The sequence below is a fragment of the Anas platyrhynchos genome, chromosome 5 (genome assembly GCF_047663525.1).
Source record: "Anas platyrhynchos isolate ZD024472 breed Pekin duck chromosome 5, IASCAAS_PekinDuck_T2T, whole genome shotgun sequence".
NCBI classification, from domain to species: domain Eukaryota; kingdom Metazoa; phylum Chordata; class Aves; order Anseriformes; family Anatidae; genus Anas; species Anas platyrhynchos.
The window spans coordinates 2,098,192-2,112,667 of NC_092591.1; the positions used below are offsets into that span (position 1 = coordinate 2,098,192).

General features: G+C 43.0%; 1 protein-coding gene across 5 annotated transcripts in view; it reads right to left on the reverse strand.

Annotated features, from left to right (window-relative positions):
- MDGA2 (MAM domain containing glycosylphosphatidylinositol anchor 2) overlaps positions 1-14,476 on the reverse strand; it is a 321,830-nt gene that overhangs the window by 165,253 nt on the left and 142,101 nt on the right. The window contains exon 1 of one of the 5 annotated variants that reach the window (XM_027457735.3): positions 11,117-11,134. The exons of the other annotated variants lie outside the window; for them this stretch is intronic. The gene's annotated coding sequence lies outside the window, so the exon portion shown is untranslated. Of the gene's footprint in view, positions 1-11,116; positions 11,135-14,476 lie in introns of those variants that run through there. 5 annotated transcript variants of the gene reach the window in all.

The window sequence follows — 14,476 nt, forward strand, 5'->3', positions numbered from 1 at the left end:
TTTTTGATAGTTTTGAAAAATTAGAGGTCTGGTAGACAAAAAAAAGATTAATAAAGGAAGCCCATCATTAACAATTTGAATAGATTAGCATGTTTCAAATGTCCACATTGAAAAACAGTCTGCACTTAAAATTATTCTTTAGAGGCTTACATTTTGATTTGCATAACAAGAACAAAGCCTGAGAGTCTCTTGATTAATTAGAAACAAAACATGTTCCAAAATTTGGAATAATTCAAGTAATAATACCTTGTAATGGTGTATGGGTTTTAAGTAAATGTTACCTTCATTCTACCCTGCAAAACATTTTAGTTAACATCACAGAAACAAATTATGAAACTGTTGTTCTAAATTAGGATGGCATTTTCTAATGAGATTTCATTTTTGTTTTAAAGGTTATTTTAAATCACAGTAGCATTTGAAAAGGGACGGGATTGCTGAAACGCCATCTTCCACTCATGCAATAGAAAATATAAAGAAGGAAATTAGCTTGCTTCAATTCCTAGGCCCAAACACCTGTTCCCTACGTTTTGATGAACCACAAAACATTTCACACGTGAATGGTCTGCAGTGGCTGCTTGTGTAAGCACCTCCTTATGCCACAAACAAGGATGGTGGTTAGCAAAGACCTCACACCCTAAGTCATGGAACTGCTCCTCGAATCTCTCCCCCTTAGATGAAGGTGCATCCTCCTAGATGAAATATGCAGAGGTTAAGTCCTCACTCGGTGTCATTTTGATGAAGTTACTCAGGACCAGGCAGACTGAGCCACTTACAGCCCAAACATGGGGTTTGAGGTGGCCGTGAAGCCTGACAGCACAGGGCTGCAATCCACACCTCAACACACGGCGGGATGAGGCTGACTGGATGGAAAACAACTCTGCAGAAAAGGCCGGGAGGTCCTGGTGGAGAAGCTGATGTAGGTGTCCCTACACCCATGAAGGCCGGCCACCTCCCAGGCCATAACAGCATGAGAGTGCAGCATGTCCAGGGAAGGGATCCTTCCCCTCCATCCACACCTGTGGGACATCCTGAGCACCGTGTCCAGGTCTTGACTATCTCTACAAAGAAGAAGACACGGACATACAAGAGCAAGTGCAAAGGAGGCCGCCAAGACAACTGGGGGCTGAGGAGCTGTATCTGGCCAGGCTGGAAAAGAAAAGGTGAAAAAGAGATCTAAAGTATGTCTTTGACTGACTACTGCGACACTACCAGAGCAGATAAATTCCTCTAAGAGGTGCAGAGCAAAAAGAAAAATGATGAGCCAACGGGTGTAAGATGCACCAAGAGAAATTCTGCCCGGTTGTAAGTAAAAGCTGTGGGCTCCTCAGTACAAGAAGGACAGAGAACTTCCAGAGAGGGTCCAGTGTAGAGCCACAAAGATGATGACAGAATTAGAGCATCTGTCCTCTGAGGAAAGACTAAGTGAGCTGGGCCTGTTTAGCCTAGAGAAGAGGAGATGGAGAGGGGATCTCATCAACCTCTACAAATACCTGAGGGGACAATGTAAAGAGGATGGGGCAAAACTCTTCTCAGTGGTGGCCTAATAGCACAAGGGACAACGGGTATAAAATGAACCACAGGAGGTTTTGTTGCTGTAAGAAGGAAGAAGTTCTTTATGGTTCGGGTGATGGAGCAGTGAATCAGGCTGCCCAGAGAGGTTGTGGAATCTCCTTTAGAGATATTCAAAACCCACCTGGATGTGATCTTGAATAACATGCTTTGGGTGACCCTGCTTGAGCAGGGGGGTTGGACTAGATGATCTCTGGTGGTCCCTTCCAACCTCAACCGTTTTGTGAAAGCAAATTCCTCGTGCAATCAGACAAATGCTTGGACATGGCTCCAGAGACACCGTGGGTACCTGTCCATGGAGGTGTCTGAAGCTTGACTGGCCCTGGAGTTGGCCCTGGTTTGAGTAGGAGGTTGGACTAAAGGTCCTTTCCAACCTAAATTACTCTGATATACCAAGAGATGTGATGCCATCGCTTCCTCACGCTGTCTGCTCTCTTGCAACGGATGCATGCTGATGTGAACTAACTCCCCCTGGTACCTAAAGCAGCTACCCTAAAGCATGGCCTTGTAGTAGGGCAGGGGACGGACTTTGACAAGAGTATAAAGAAACCTGAAAGAAGTTGAAGTCAGAAATGCAAATGTAGCCAGCCCTCTGCCAAAGCATTTCATAATGGTCAATTAATACAGAATTTGCTCTGCAGAACATGACTGATTTTTCCATCAGCAGTGCTGGAAAGATCTTGACAGCTGCATCACAGCAAAAGAAGCACTAATAGGAGACAAAATAATGCTTGCAATTGTTGTGAGATTTCACTGAACATTCAACTGCCTGCCCTGTTGCCGTGCAGGGTTAGACAAATGTTTTAGGAGGTTGTTATATAAGACTGTATTTTGCTCAGACAGTGTGAGAGCTGCAAACATAATACAAAATACGCTTTTTCTAATACTGCCAAGGCATTCTGTGGAGTTATTACCATGGAGGCAGGTACCTGCCAAATTCAGAGCCTTTAGGCTATTGCAAAGTCACCTGATCCTGGTGGCATTAATGCGCCTTGTCCGAGCTCTCCAGAACTCCAGCTTCAATGTCCAACTGAATTGTTACTAATTGATATTTAAATTTCCAAATAGTGGCTAGAATACATTGTTTAAATCCCTGTGCATATGTGTAAGTAGCCGTGGGTGTTCGTTCTTCGCTACCAGCATTTGAGCAATCAAGGCTTCGGCAGTCGGGTAGGGGAGCTATTGACTTCAGGTATTGCTCACAATTTGCCTGGAAAAGAGAGGAATTCACGGAGGAGACAGGGATCTTAATGTAGCTGAGAAAGATTTAGCAATGGAAAGCTCAACATGGTGGATTTTTGAAGTGCTTGACAAGGAAAAAAAATATCTTAAGGTTTTCATTTGGGGTTGATCAATTCACAAAGAGTTAACTGATTAATAATTCTCCGTATTAAACTGAAGTCATGGGTGTTACGCAGTTAAAGTCTATTAATCAAAATGAAAATAATTACAGATGTATGTTTTCCACAGAGGTTTATGCCACCATTAGGTTCAATTTTTCAGTCTTTAATCTTTGAATTGAACCAAACACTTTCTGAAGCCCAGATGGCAAATGCATGCTCAACGATGTATTGGAAAAATTCCCTTCATACATCCTGATGCTCTCAAGCAAACCGAAAACCCAGAATAAACTGTTCAGAATAGGCCTAATCTAAATATACCAGGAATTGTAGCACAACCGTCAGAGACCTTGGTGTAGAAGGTGCACAGAAGTGTGGCAGCTGCTGTTAATGTCCTCGGTATGCTGAATTGTACAGCGCTGGAGACATCGTTCAGGCTGTGGGCAGGAAACGCAGACCAACCATCTCCTGCAACCCTCACCTGAGCTCCAGGGAGTTCCACACGGACAACCACGGGAGCGGGATCACAGCCTGTATTTGCTATTCCATCCTTTTTCAGCTGCTGGGACCACACAGCTTGCTGATTTCATTTGTTAATTAGCTGCTTTTGTCTTCAGCTCTTCAAAGCAAGCAATATTTGGAAGTCAAGATAATAATAAATAAAACACACGTCTGGTAAACTGATCGAAACTGCTTCATCGAGACACCCATAGAGGAGGCAACAGTGATGCATGTATTCCACCTGCCCAACTTGTAAGTTATTCTAAAATATAAAAATATGAAGTTCTTCCCCCTATTTTCCTTACTTCAGCCTCTTTGACCTAACATAAGCTATCAATAAGCATTCAGGCTTGAGGTGCCACGTTGTCCTGTATGATATAAAGCAGTTACACCTGATTCAGGAAATGCATAAAATGCACCAAATGGGTATTCCTTGCAGCAAGAGTCATGTAGTGTTGTGCGTGCCATCCATTAGCAGGTAGCAGAGCTCCAAACAAGCTGGTGGGATGCCAGAAACAGGGCAGCTCAGTTACCTGGAGCTCTGCATGAGATATTTTTTCCTTCCCCAGCCCTTTAAGACATTTCTTATGCATCTGCATTGCTGTACTACGTGTGCAGCAGAGTTACAACAGTGAAAGTGAGCATCATTTACAAGGCCAGAATCTCTAAGAAAGCCAAGCCTCCTTGCTTACTCCAAAAAGACCACAAATGTGACCTTGGCAGACCCCTGATGAGCTTACATTGATTTCCAATAGCATTTTGAGAAGATCAAACACATGCTAGAAGACTGGAAGGGTGTTAACATCCTCCAACACAAAAAGACAAACAGAATGACCTTGGCAGTCAACAGCACCCTGCACAGCTGGGGACCATTTCTGCCTTCCATGCTGCTGAGGGCTGGAGGACAGCCACAAAGAATCCAAGAGGAAAAATATAATGAACACTAGCTAATGGAGTCTTATGGAGAAAACACGTTATTCTTCTGATGAAATTATAAACACACCTCAATGAAACTTGCATAAATTACGCCCACTGGATGAACTGTTTATGCCAGCACGTGCTGATGACCCTAGGAGGATGGCATGCACAGCCCTGCAAGAATGCAGCACTGCTTTTGTTTATCCAAGGACCCCAAACTGAGCCTATCTACAGCATTTATGAGACCAAATTACCACTGGAGTCCCTGGGCAGTAGGTACATTGGCACCGAGGGTTTTGCATTTCTAGCACAAGCAGCAGAAAACAAGCAACATCTCCTGCAATGCTGGATTTCTACATGCACAGTCCTATGCAAAATAAAGATCAGTGGATTTTGCAAATAATGAGAGTGGGATGCTCGCATGGAAGAATATACATCTAGGAACCCATGATAAAGGCTAATAGTGCAAGACTGTACCCTGGCACAGTCTGCGAGAAGAATCAAACCTAGCAAACATCCGCACTCAGCACAGTCCTGAAATAGCTGGGACTGCTGGGTTCGCTGCTTGCAGGAAGATATAGGGATACAATTTTCTTTTGTACAGAGGATTGGTGACCTGAGAACAGGATCCTAATCAGGTGTCAGCCATTCGAAGAAACATTAAGAAATAAAAGGGCAAAGAGAAAAGCAGCAGCAAAGTACCTACAAACTGGAGAAAGTACTCACTACTTTGGCTTGCAGTAAGAGATGTAAAGAGACAGATGTATTTATTAGGAAGAAGACTGAATGGTAATTTTATTATAGGATGTAAGCATCTCACGGTGGGAAAACAGCAGGTACAAAAGAGCTCTTTTGGCTACTGGTTAGATATAAAACAAGCAGCATGAGCTGTAAACAGAAGGAAGCCCAAATTCAATATGGAAAAGAATCAAGACTTTTTACTTACAAAAATAAGTATAAAACTGACAAACATTCTACTTATAAAGATCAGATAAAGAAGGAGACTACCTGGGCATACAGAAGATTCCTCACCTCTTCAAATCAAGACCTTTTTAGTGAAATGCAAGTGATTACATTCAGTGTAGGAACAGCTGAAAAAACAGATTGGGCTGTGATATAAAGGAGGTCAAGCTGATGGCACTGATGGCATGGGCAATTCCAGTATTATACTTTATGAAAAATACAATTAAAAAGACAAACTTGAATATAGAATTCCAGAACATGTTTATGAAATCAAGTATGCTTGAATCAACACATGGAGTTACTTAACCTATCCTTTCATTCACCTTGCATTAGACTACACCCAAGTGTCAGCACAATTCGGTTCCCCATCCTGTAGGACGTGGCTGTGGAAGATGCCGATGAACCAAATGCACAAACAAAGCATCTAAGAAACAAGAGCTAAAGCCACTCTTACACTACAAGGAGTGAAAGCACAGGAAGGTAGCAGGAAAGCAGTTATGAAAGAACCCATTAAGTATGACTGCTACAGGACTTGCCCTTCCCAGTGATTTATTTTCCTCTTTTGAACCAAGATTCAACTATAAACATAAGGGAGTTGGACACTTCACTCCCAGGAGCACAAATTCGTATCCGATACGTACAATTGCTCAAGATGGAAAACTGCAATAACCATTTTGTTTTTAAAGAGGAAGCCTTGCTTTTTAATTCTCTCTGTATCTCTAAAGAAACGGAAGATTACAGAAGAAAAATCAATTTACCAACCAGGCCAGGAGAAACAGACACTCAAACTAAAGGCCTCCTGACATGCATGACCCATTACTAGGAGTAATTGTCACAAATATGACTTTTTAATGTGTTAAGTAATTCTTGGTTGCATAATTTCAAAACGAGTTAATGCTTGTGCCTTCATTATTTTAAAGAAAGGAAGCTAAAATTTGTTTAAGTAATAAATACCAACTGTGTTAGGAGGGTCTAGTTCTAGCCTGCATCCACCTCCAGCTGCTGGCTTTAGAAAAACTCTTTCAGAGACTACTCACAAAGTTTACCTCTCTGTTAAAAACTGTTACTGCCTTCCTCTGAATGTCATGTTCTGAAACAGGTACAGAGACGTTTTGCTAAACCAAAGATTATAAATATCTGACAGTCCATACCTATATAACAGACGTGCCACCTTGTTCCCACTGCATATATGGGAACCTCTTCTGAGGGTCACAATTATTTTCCAGCCTTAAACTTTTTATCATAAAAAATGTCAGTGTAGGAATCTCACCAGTGCTCTGCATACTTTCTTGCAATCTCTATTCCTAAAGACAACCCTATATTTTTTCCATTTTTATTTGAACAGAAGACAAAACTTGCATTTTAGAAGAGGGAAAAAACAAACAAACAAACAGAAAACCAGTATTGGAAGAAATAAATAAAGGGGAGTGGATGATGAAGTAAGGAGGGCACAGGAAAATATCCTTGGAGGCAAATCGAACAAACCTACAGCAAAGAGGAAGAGGAACCTGCCCAGAATGTTTAGTGCCCACATCTGACCCCAGACAAGAGGAGCCTTTTCAATGACTTGAAAGCAACACCAGGGCCAGTCTGCTATAGGAGTCCATGCAAAAATCCCATCCACCTTGGGAGGGGCCTTAGGAGATCATCTAGTCCACGTCTTCCTCTCTCCATACTGAGGATGCCCATCAATTTTGCAGCATCAGCAAGAATTAATACCAAAACATGATTACGGTATGCAAACGCAGCTGAGTCCCAAAGAGGTGCTAAGAGTTGCTTCCTGAGGTAATTGCATTTGACTGCCCATCTGCCAAACCTCCTTTCTGTGAAACCTTCTGAGCTTTTTAGCCTCTTTTAGCAAAATTTCAAGTGGGGATTGAGATCCCAAAGATAATTAACCTCCAGCATGTTTTATAATACTGGGTAGGCACACGGGGAGAAGCAAGCACTGGAGCAAGGCTCAGTGTAGCTGAGAGAAACACCTCACTGTGAGCTTGGCATGGCCAGCTGGCCTGGAGCCAGGCACCCATGGGTGCCCTCTGCACAGCCCAGCATTCTGGAGCTCATGGGGAGTCCACGGGGAACAGCATTTCCTAGAGAAAGGGAATGGAGATGGAGGTGCGGGGAGGAAGGACGCAGACCTGTAGGAAACCCAGCTTTTTCATTCGTTGGTTTTGCTACCCTTATCGTACAAAATAATTCATGGTTATGCAGGTGGAGGACCTGGAGCTTGGTCAGGTGCCTTCTGCAGCTCTCCTGGTCACCTTGCAGGTGCCGACTCCCCAGGACAGCTTCCCAAGGGCGAGCTTTCCTCCACGCATTTTGCTCCTTAGATAAAGCAAATTAAGCGAGGGAGCAGATTTCTGGTCACAGCAGAACAACCCACATTATGGTTTTTTAGCACAGCGACAAAACCTCACCCTCCAGAGGAGGAGCTTACAAAAGAAACCAAAAATCAGGGAAGTTTCCAGATGTGTGCAGTTGGCAGAGGGAGAATACTTACAGACAGCAAGAGTGAATTTGAAAGACATCGTAAGCCATAAACTCAGCGCTTTGTATAATCTCAGCCTATTTCTATTAAGTCTCAAATCAGATTCCTGCAAACAGACTGAATGTTCAAGCCATTAATGTGGTCTATCTTTCCACTCGAGGGATATTTACAGCATCAATTATCTTGAACCTCATCTGACATGTACTTATCTCAGACTGATCTAACTACAGCTATTATCATGTGTTAGAGACAGTTTTAATTTAGAAAAGGAATAGCATAAAAGGCATTCAAATAACCTTATAGCACTCTCGCTAGATTTTTTTCAAGGATGAAAATAAAACAGAATCTGCATACGCAGCCAGGTAATGCTACAGAATTAATACTCTAATTAACTGTAAGCTTTTTTTTCCGTGGTTCAAAAATACTGATGCCAGGATTATTACATTGAACAAATTCTGCAAGGTACTTCCTCAGCAGCTATTCAGGGCTAATTAAACATCATTGAAATGAGCTAAACATGAAAATATAAATCTTCCTTGGCTGATCCTAATATAAATTGTGCATTTCCATTCCTGCATGCATGATTATTTAATCTCCACTTCTTAATTTTCACAAGCAAGGTTGTCAGTATATATTAGTCAGTGGTAATAGCGTGTTTACTGCGAGAGCTCCGTGTCTTTGGGCACGCACAGAAATAGCAAGGCAGGCGGGCGTGCTGCGGCCACTCCTGCTCCTACCTGACCAGCACCGCTCCCGTGATTCTGTGTTTTCCATCTGTCCTCTTCTATCAATTATCTCTTTTTAATGAAAACTGCATCTGTCGGTGTTCTGTGCTGAAACATCCCCAAACAGAATAGTGGCAGTGCTATAAGGGAACTAAAATTTATTATTCTCATGGAAGTATTCATGAACAACTGGCACAATCACGTGCATGTACACGTTAACCTAAGTGAGAAGTAATCCAACTTCTGCATCTTTTACAAACTGCCCCTTTCAGAGCATCCCTAGTACAGAAAACCTTTCACAGAACTGCAGACAAAAGCACGATGCAACATCAGCTTCAGCTCCTGCCAAAGCTCGGCTCTGGTCAACCAGCCTCAGCCTTGTTCCAGGTGGGCTGGCACCAGTTGACAGCCCAGGCCAGGAGCTCTCTGCGGTGCTCAGTCTCTGACTCTTGTTGCAAACGATCCCACATTTTGGAAGGGCCCTACCACGAACTGATGAGGGAAGCAACGGCAAGGTGCAGGCAAGAACACAAGAAAGCTCCCAGCATCTGGAGCATTTTCAGCCCCAGTCACTTATCCTAAAGAGTTTATTTTGGTTAAGCTGCCACCAGCTAGCCCCGTCTCACTAGCACGGGTGCTCTCCTTACTGCCCTGCATTCAGTTTTGCTCTCTGATGACTGCCTGGAGCTCCTGAGACCCTTCAGCTGGGGCAGTGCCTGCCCCTCAAGGGCGCGTTTCCATCCCTGCTCAGGTTTCTCTGCTGCCACACAAAGTTCTCAGCACAAACCAGCACCAACGCCTTCCATATCACTTGCAAGCATCAGTCTGAGCTGCTTCTCATCTCTCTGAGCTGCTCCTGCTGGCTGCCCAGGGAGCTTCTAGAAACCAAGTTTCTGCCCTGCCATTGAACCACCCTCACTATTTTGTTAGACGAGGCTTGTTTCAATTTCTGTAAACAGGCAGCAGTCCTACACTTACAAACATGTAAATAGCCCATGATAAATGTGTTATTTTCCGGAGAGAAAAAAAAAAAAAAGAGAAGGATCAGGAGCACACTGGGATGCAATCAGACTAATGACAAATGGTAATAGGAGGGTTTGAGAGACTTTCTGTGGAGCCAAAGGCTCTCTTTGCATTTCCTTTCTGCTACACTTGCTTTTATTGAAATTGCTGTAATTTTAATAAAATTATCTGATAATTTTGAATGTTTGTTCTTATTGCTTCTTGGTTTATGCCTTCCTGTATCCTTCACTTTGTAAGGAACAAGTAAACACAAAAGAAACGGTTTGTAATTCCAGAAAATGAGCACACTGCTCAGGATAGCAAACCCCAGATTCAGACAGTGCAGCATGTTTATTGTCAAGATCTACAGTCACTGAAAACCAGAGCCTTCCAGTACGGGAGTGACTGCAAATGAAAGCATGGCAGAGCAAGCCCTGGCTTGCAGACAAGTGATTTGGTGCAGGTCATCTGCAGACAGACTGCACGTGGCAGTCACATCCCTCAGCGCAGTCCTGGAAAGCACCAAAATGCCACAGCACTTGTACAGCATGGACCTGAAAAGCATCTCATTTTTTTCCAGGGAATGCATGCGTAAACATCCCAAAGCTATGCCACATCAGCAGCCTTGCAGTTGTTCCACAACTGTTAAAGGTAATGAAGAAAATTGTGACTTTGCTGCTCCATTCCTGGGCAGTGGCAGCACTGTAAAAATGCTACGGAGAAGGAGAGGGAGACGAGGCTTTGGATCCAAGCTGTTCTGTCACTCACCAGGTTCACTGAAGATGTTAGAGTTTACAGAACAGACTAAGACTCGCTTGATGAATAGGAAGTTCTTCTAAAAACCCAGGATAAATCTTTTTAAGCAAAAGGAAAAAAAAATAAAATCTGAAAATCAAGATATTTGTTGCGCTGTTCTGTGCCTTAGTTATGACTTGCAAAGAAAAAAAAACAAAAAACAAAAAACACAACAATCAAATCAATCAGAGTGCTATCACTTAACTATGAGCTTTTGGAAGGGGTTTTCAGGGATGCCCTACCAAACTAATATTGGTCAAACTCTCTTTAGAGGTCTTCAGTAGCTCTCTACGTACCCTGTGGCTTCTTCTCCTGATTATTCTAGAATTTCAAAGGGAGAATAAAGGATTAGGTGGTTCCGTGCTACGAAACGGCCATGGAACAGTTAATATTCCATGGAAATGGGCACACGTAGAGCAAATTACATCACAGGATGGAGAATTAAACTAAGGAAAAACTTATATTCCAACCAGAACTTACCTAGAACCTTATTCTGGGATGTTTGACTGCTTGACTAGTCATAGGCTGGCACATTTGATGTTTAACCATTCTTTCTCAGTTTGTAACAGCTTGCAGTATTTACTAAACAGCTTCCCAAGATTGATAATCCTTTCAAAGTGCATTTGTAGCCCAAAGAGAGGAAAAAATGAAAAAAAAAAAAAGAAGGACAAGTCCAAGCTCAGACATTAGCAGCTCCAGCTATGCTGGTCTGTTAACATGTAGCTACTCAATCAATACTAATTAGCCAAAGATCATTCAGAAAATGAAATTGAGTTTTTCCTTGCAAGAGTTTTGAAACCAAAGGGAATGACCTTGCGGTTGACAAATGACTCCGGTGAAGCTGGAGAAAAAAGATGTGTATTCACGCTCCTTACAGCTGTTCCCACTGCCACCACCGTTTGGTACTGGTGTGTACACACAGAAAAACACCAGGCTGGGAGCTGACCCCACAGCCAGGCTGGGCCAGAAACAGGCAAATTAACACAACCAAAGGGTCACATTGATGAGCAAAACGAACAGAATGTGACTCCTGCACCTGAGCACCCAAGGCAACAATTTCCAGGTGGCACGAGCTCCTTTAAATGGTGAGATCAGCAGAATTAGCCTGCTTACCTTGAAAAATGTGTGCTGCCCTAATTTGCCTTCCTCTGTGCCACCACCCCAGTAAGGGTACAGTGACAACAGGAACCGCAGCAACTCCTGCTCTGCTCTGCCTCCCTTGGGTAAGAAGACAGCAAATTGCATCTTTATTAGGGCTTTCTGCATGTGACTTTGGCCAGGTTTACATAAACCCCAAGAAGGATGCAGGCCGGGATGGAGCAAATGCTTCACGTGGAGGCTTGCAAAGGTACGTGACAGGGAAGTACAGTACATGGAAGAGGTTTACAGTCAGAACTTATCAACTGCCATTCACTTACTCCTGAATCAAAGTTAATGAAAATTTTCATTAGAATGCCCAATGTCTGCCTGCTGAGGACAGGAAGGGCGCAGGCACATCAAAGTTATTTCTTTCACCCATTCCACTTCCATGGACAATGGATGCGCTGCATGATTACACGTCTGGGAAGATGGGAAGCTGTGATGTCAATTCCTCTTATTTCCGTGGCTGAGCCTGAGAGGTGGTCTGTCTCTCTCTGAAGAGCGTACATCCTGCTCCCACCAGTCCCCCAGGTCACAGGACTGATTCTCTGATGCTGTGCAAAAATCAGAGGATCTGGTCCATCAGCTGTTTGAGGTGTGATCCGCTGATGCTATTACACGTCTTGAACGTGAGATAGGAAGCTATCTATAATCCCTTTGATCTATTGTGAATAGCATTCTCTACGTAACTCACAAAAGTGACCTGAGTTTGGATTTCATTATTCTGCTCTGCCCTGTATCTCAGCCCTTTCATTTTCCTCCCATTCAAGGAAATTGGAGAGATCAGAGTAATCAGTGAAGAGAAAGACACAGGAAAGCTTTTGATCCAGTATAAAAACAGCAACAAGATCTTTGCTTCATGTGGCATCATTTTAAATCTCCAAAGATAGCTCACATTTTTCTCAATCTGCTGCTCAATCTAGTTTATAATAGATTACCAAGTGCAATATATCCTCTGCATTAAGTCAGAAACAATAGTTGAGGCTGGAAGGCATCTCTGGTGATCATCCTTTCCAAGCCCCATGCCCAAAGCTGATCATCTAACAAGCATGCTGCTCAGCCCCACGTCCGAGGTTTTCTATGGGACCATCTGCAAGAGATCCTTGAAAATAAAGAAATACAAACCTGGATATACTTTTGAGTAATAGATCACTTAATCACAGAATTAACCAAGCAAGTATTTTAGATTTATCATTTATAGGCTGAAGCAGCAGAACTTAGAGGTATCACTGGATCCATTTTAATAAAGGGTTAATTCACATGCACAGCCAGTTGAATTATTTCAAAATTTAGTTTCAAGATACTGATTTCACTGAGTTATAGGGATTTAAAAATGCAACCCATGAAAAAAGTGTTTTTGACTAGCATTGACTTTCCTCAAGGTGACAGCTTGTGCTGAGTTCCTCCCTAATTAAGTTATGGAAATAAATAGAATCATAGTCCAAGCATGTGGCTAGTATTTTTCATATATGTTACTTAACAAAATTAGAAATGTTGATAACAGTGTTCCTTTTTTTTTTTCTTTTTAACCAAAGTAAGAGATCAAGTGGTCATGCAAACAAAGCTAATGTTTCCTGAAAATACCCATAGTCTAACATCCTTAATATTCTACACCAGTCTTCCAAATAAGTTATTTTAGGATGGCTTATGCATTTTGCCTGTGTTCCCTATCCACAAAGCCCATAAAAAAGCAATAAGGAAGGTCACTGCTTGGTTCCAGAAGATCCCAGTTAACTGATTAACCCTAAACACATCATCACTTTCAGCTGCTTTTTATTATCTGTGCTGCCCATACCTAATGCATAATGGCTCATTTAAAAAGCTAAATTCAATGATGGTCTAGCCCAGAAAATAATGACTATACTTGTAAAAATCAGGTCATCACCAAATCACCCGTATCACAAGCAGATGAGAATCAGGTGTGGTTGAATGCTTTTGATTGGACTCCAAGCCCCTTGCTGATCTCCACGCCGAGGACAGCCTCAAGTAGGTTATTAAAGCTCAACGTTTGCCATCCCCAAATGATTGACACCCTGGAGTATTTCCTCAAGTAAGGAAGAAGATAGTGTGGATAACAGCACACACTGAAGGAGAGGCACAGGGGAACGTAGGCTGAATTCCAAATGGCACCCACTGAAGAAGCTTTCGGATGCAGTTTGTAATTCTTGTTTAAAGGGGCAGTGTTGTCACATGCCCAGAGCTGTCCTTTCTTTCCAAAAAGGAACAAAAATACCCCGCCTCTCTTTTATGAAGTGATTTCCTTGAGATGTTTACGTGCCAGTGCTGTTAACTCCGCGCTTCTACTCAATGTCTCCCAAAGCCCATTTTTAGCAAAAATTTCAATAAGGCACCAGTGCTGTAAGACTCCCTGGGTTTGGTTTAAGTCTTGTCTTTTTTGGAGAGCTGCTTACTAAAAAGCCAACCCCAAATTCCCAGAATTAGCAAACGAACCCTTCAGTAAAGCATGCCTCCTTGGGGCTCGTCCACCCGACCGAGCTCCTGCTACAGAATAAATCATCCAGCAGGAGGGTGATCTCCGTGTGCTGTTAATCAACTGCTTCTTTCCTTAATGCCCCTAGGTTCCCCACAACAAACCCTGCATTTGCACGCTGCCATCTCTCCACCACAGAGTTAAGCTGCAGTGATGCTTGCTTCGCTGAACCCACTGGAGGGTGCGAGCCATGCCAAGTAGCAGCGGTTGTGCAGATTGCCTATAAACAGCTGTTTTGCTTCTAAATACTCCATAAAAGTATAAGCACCATAAATTACTCCTCTTCTTAGACCCAGGTGTCTAATTGTTAAGTATAAGAGTTACTGTAGAGTTATTAAAAAAGCTGGGAAATGCCATCCACGACACACTGAGCTGCCGTTTACGCTAACAGGCTGTCGCACCGAGGCTTTTCCAGGCTGTGCTGGCACCGCATGCAGGTTAACCCAGGCTGGGGCCACAACAGCAGGGAAAGGCAGGTGAGTGCAACCCACCTAACCGTGTTCCATGCCTGCAGGAGGATGAATTCCTTGCATTCTTGAAG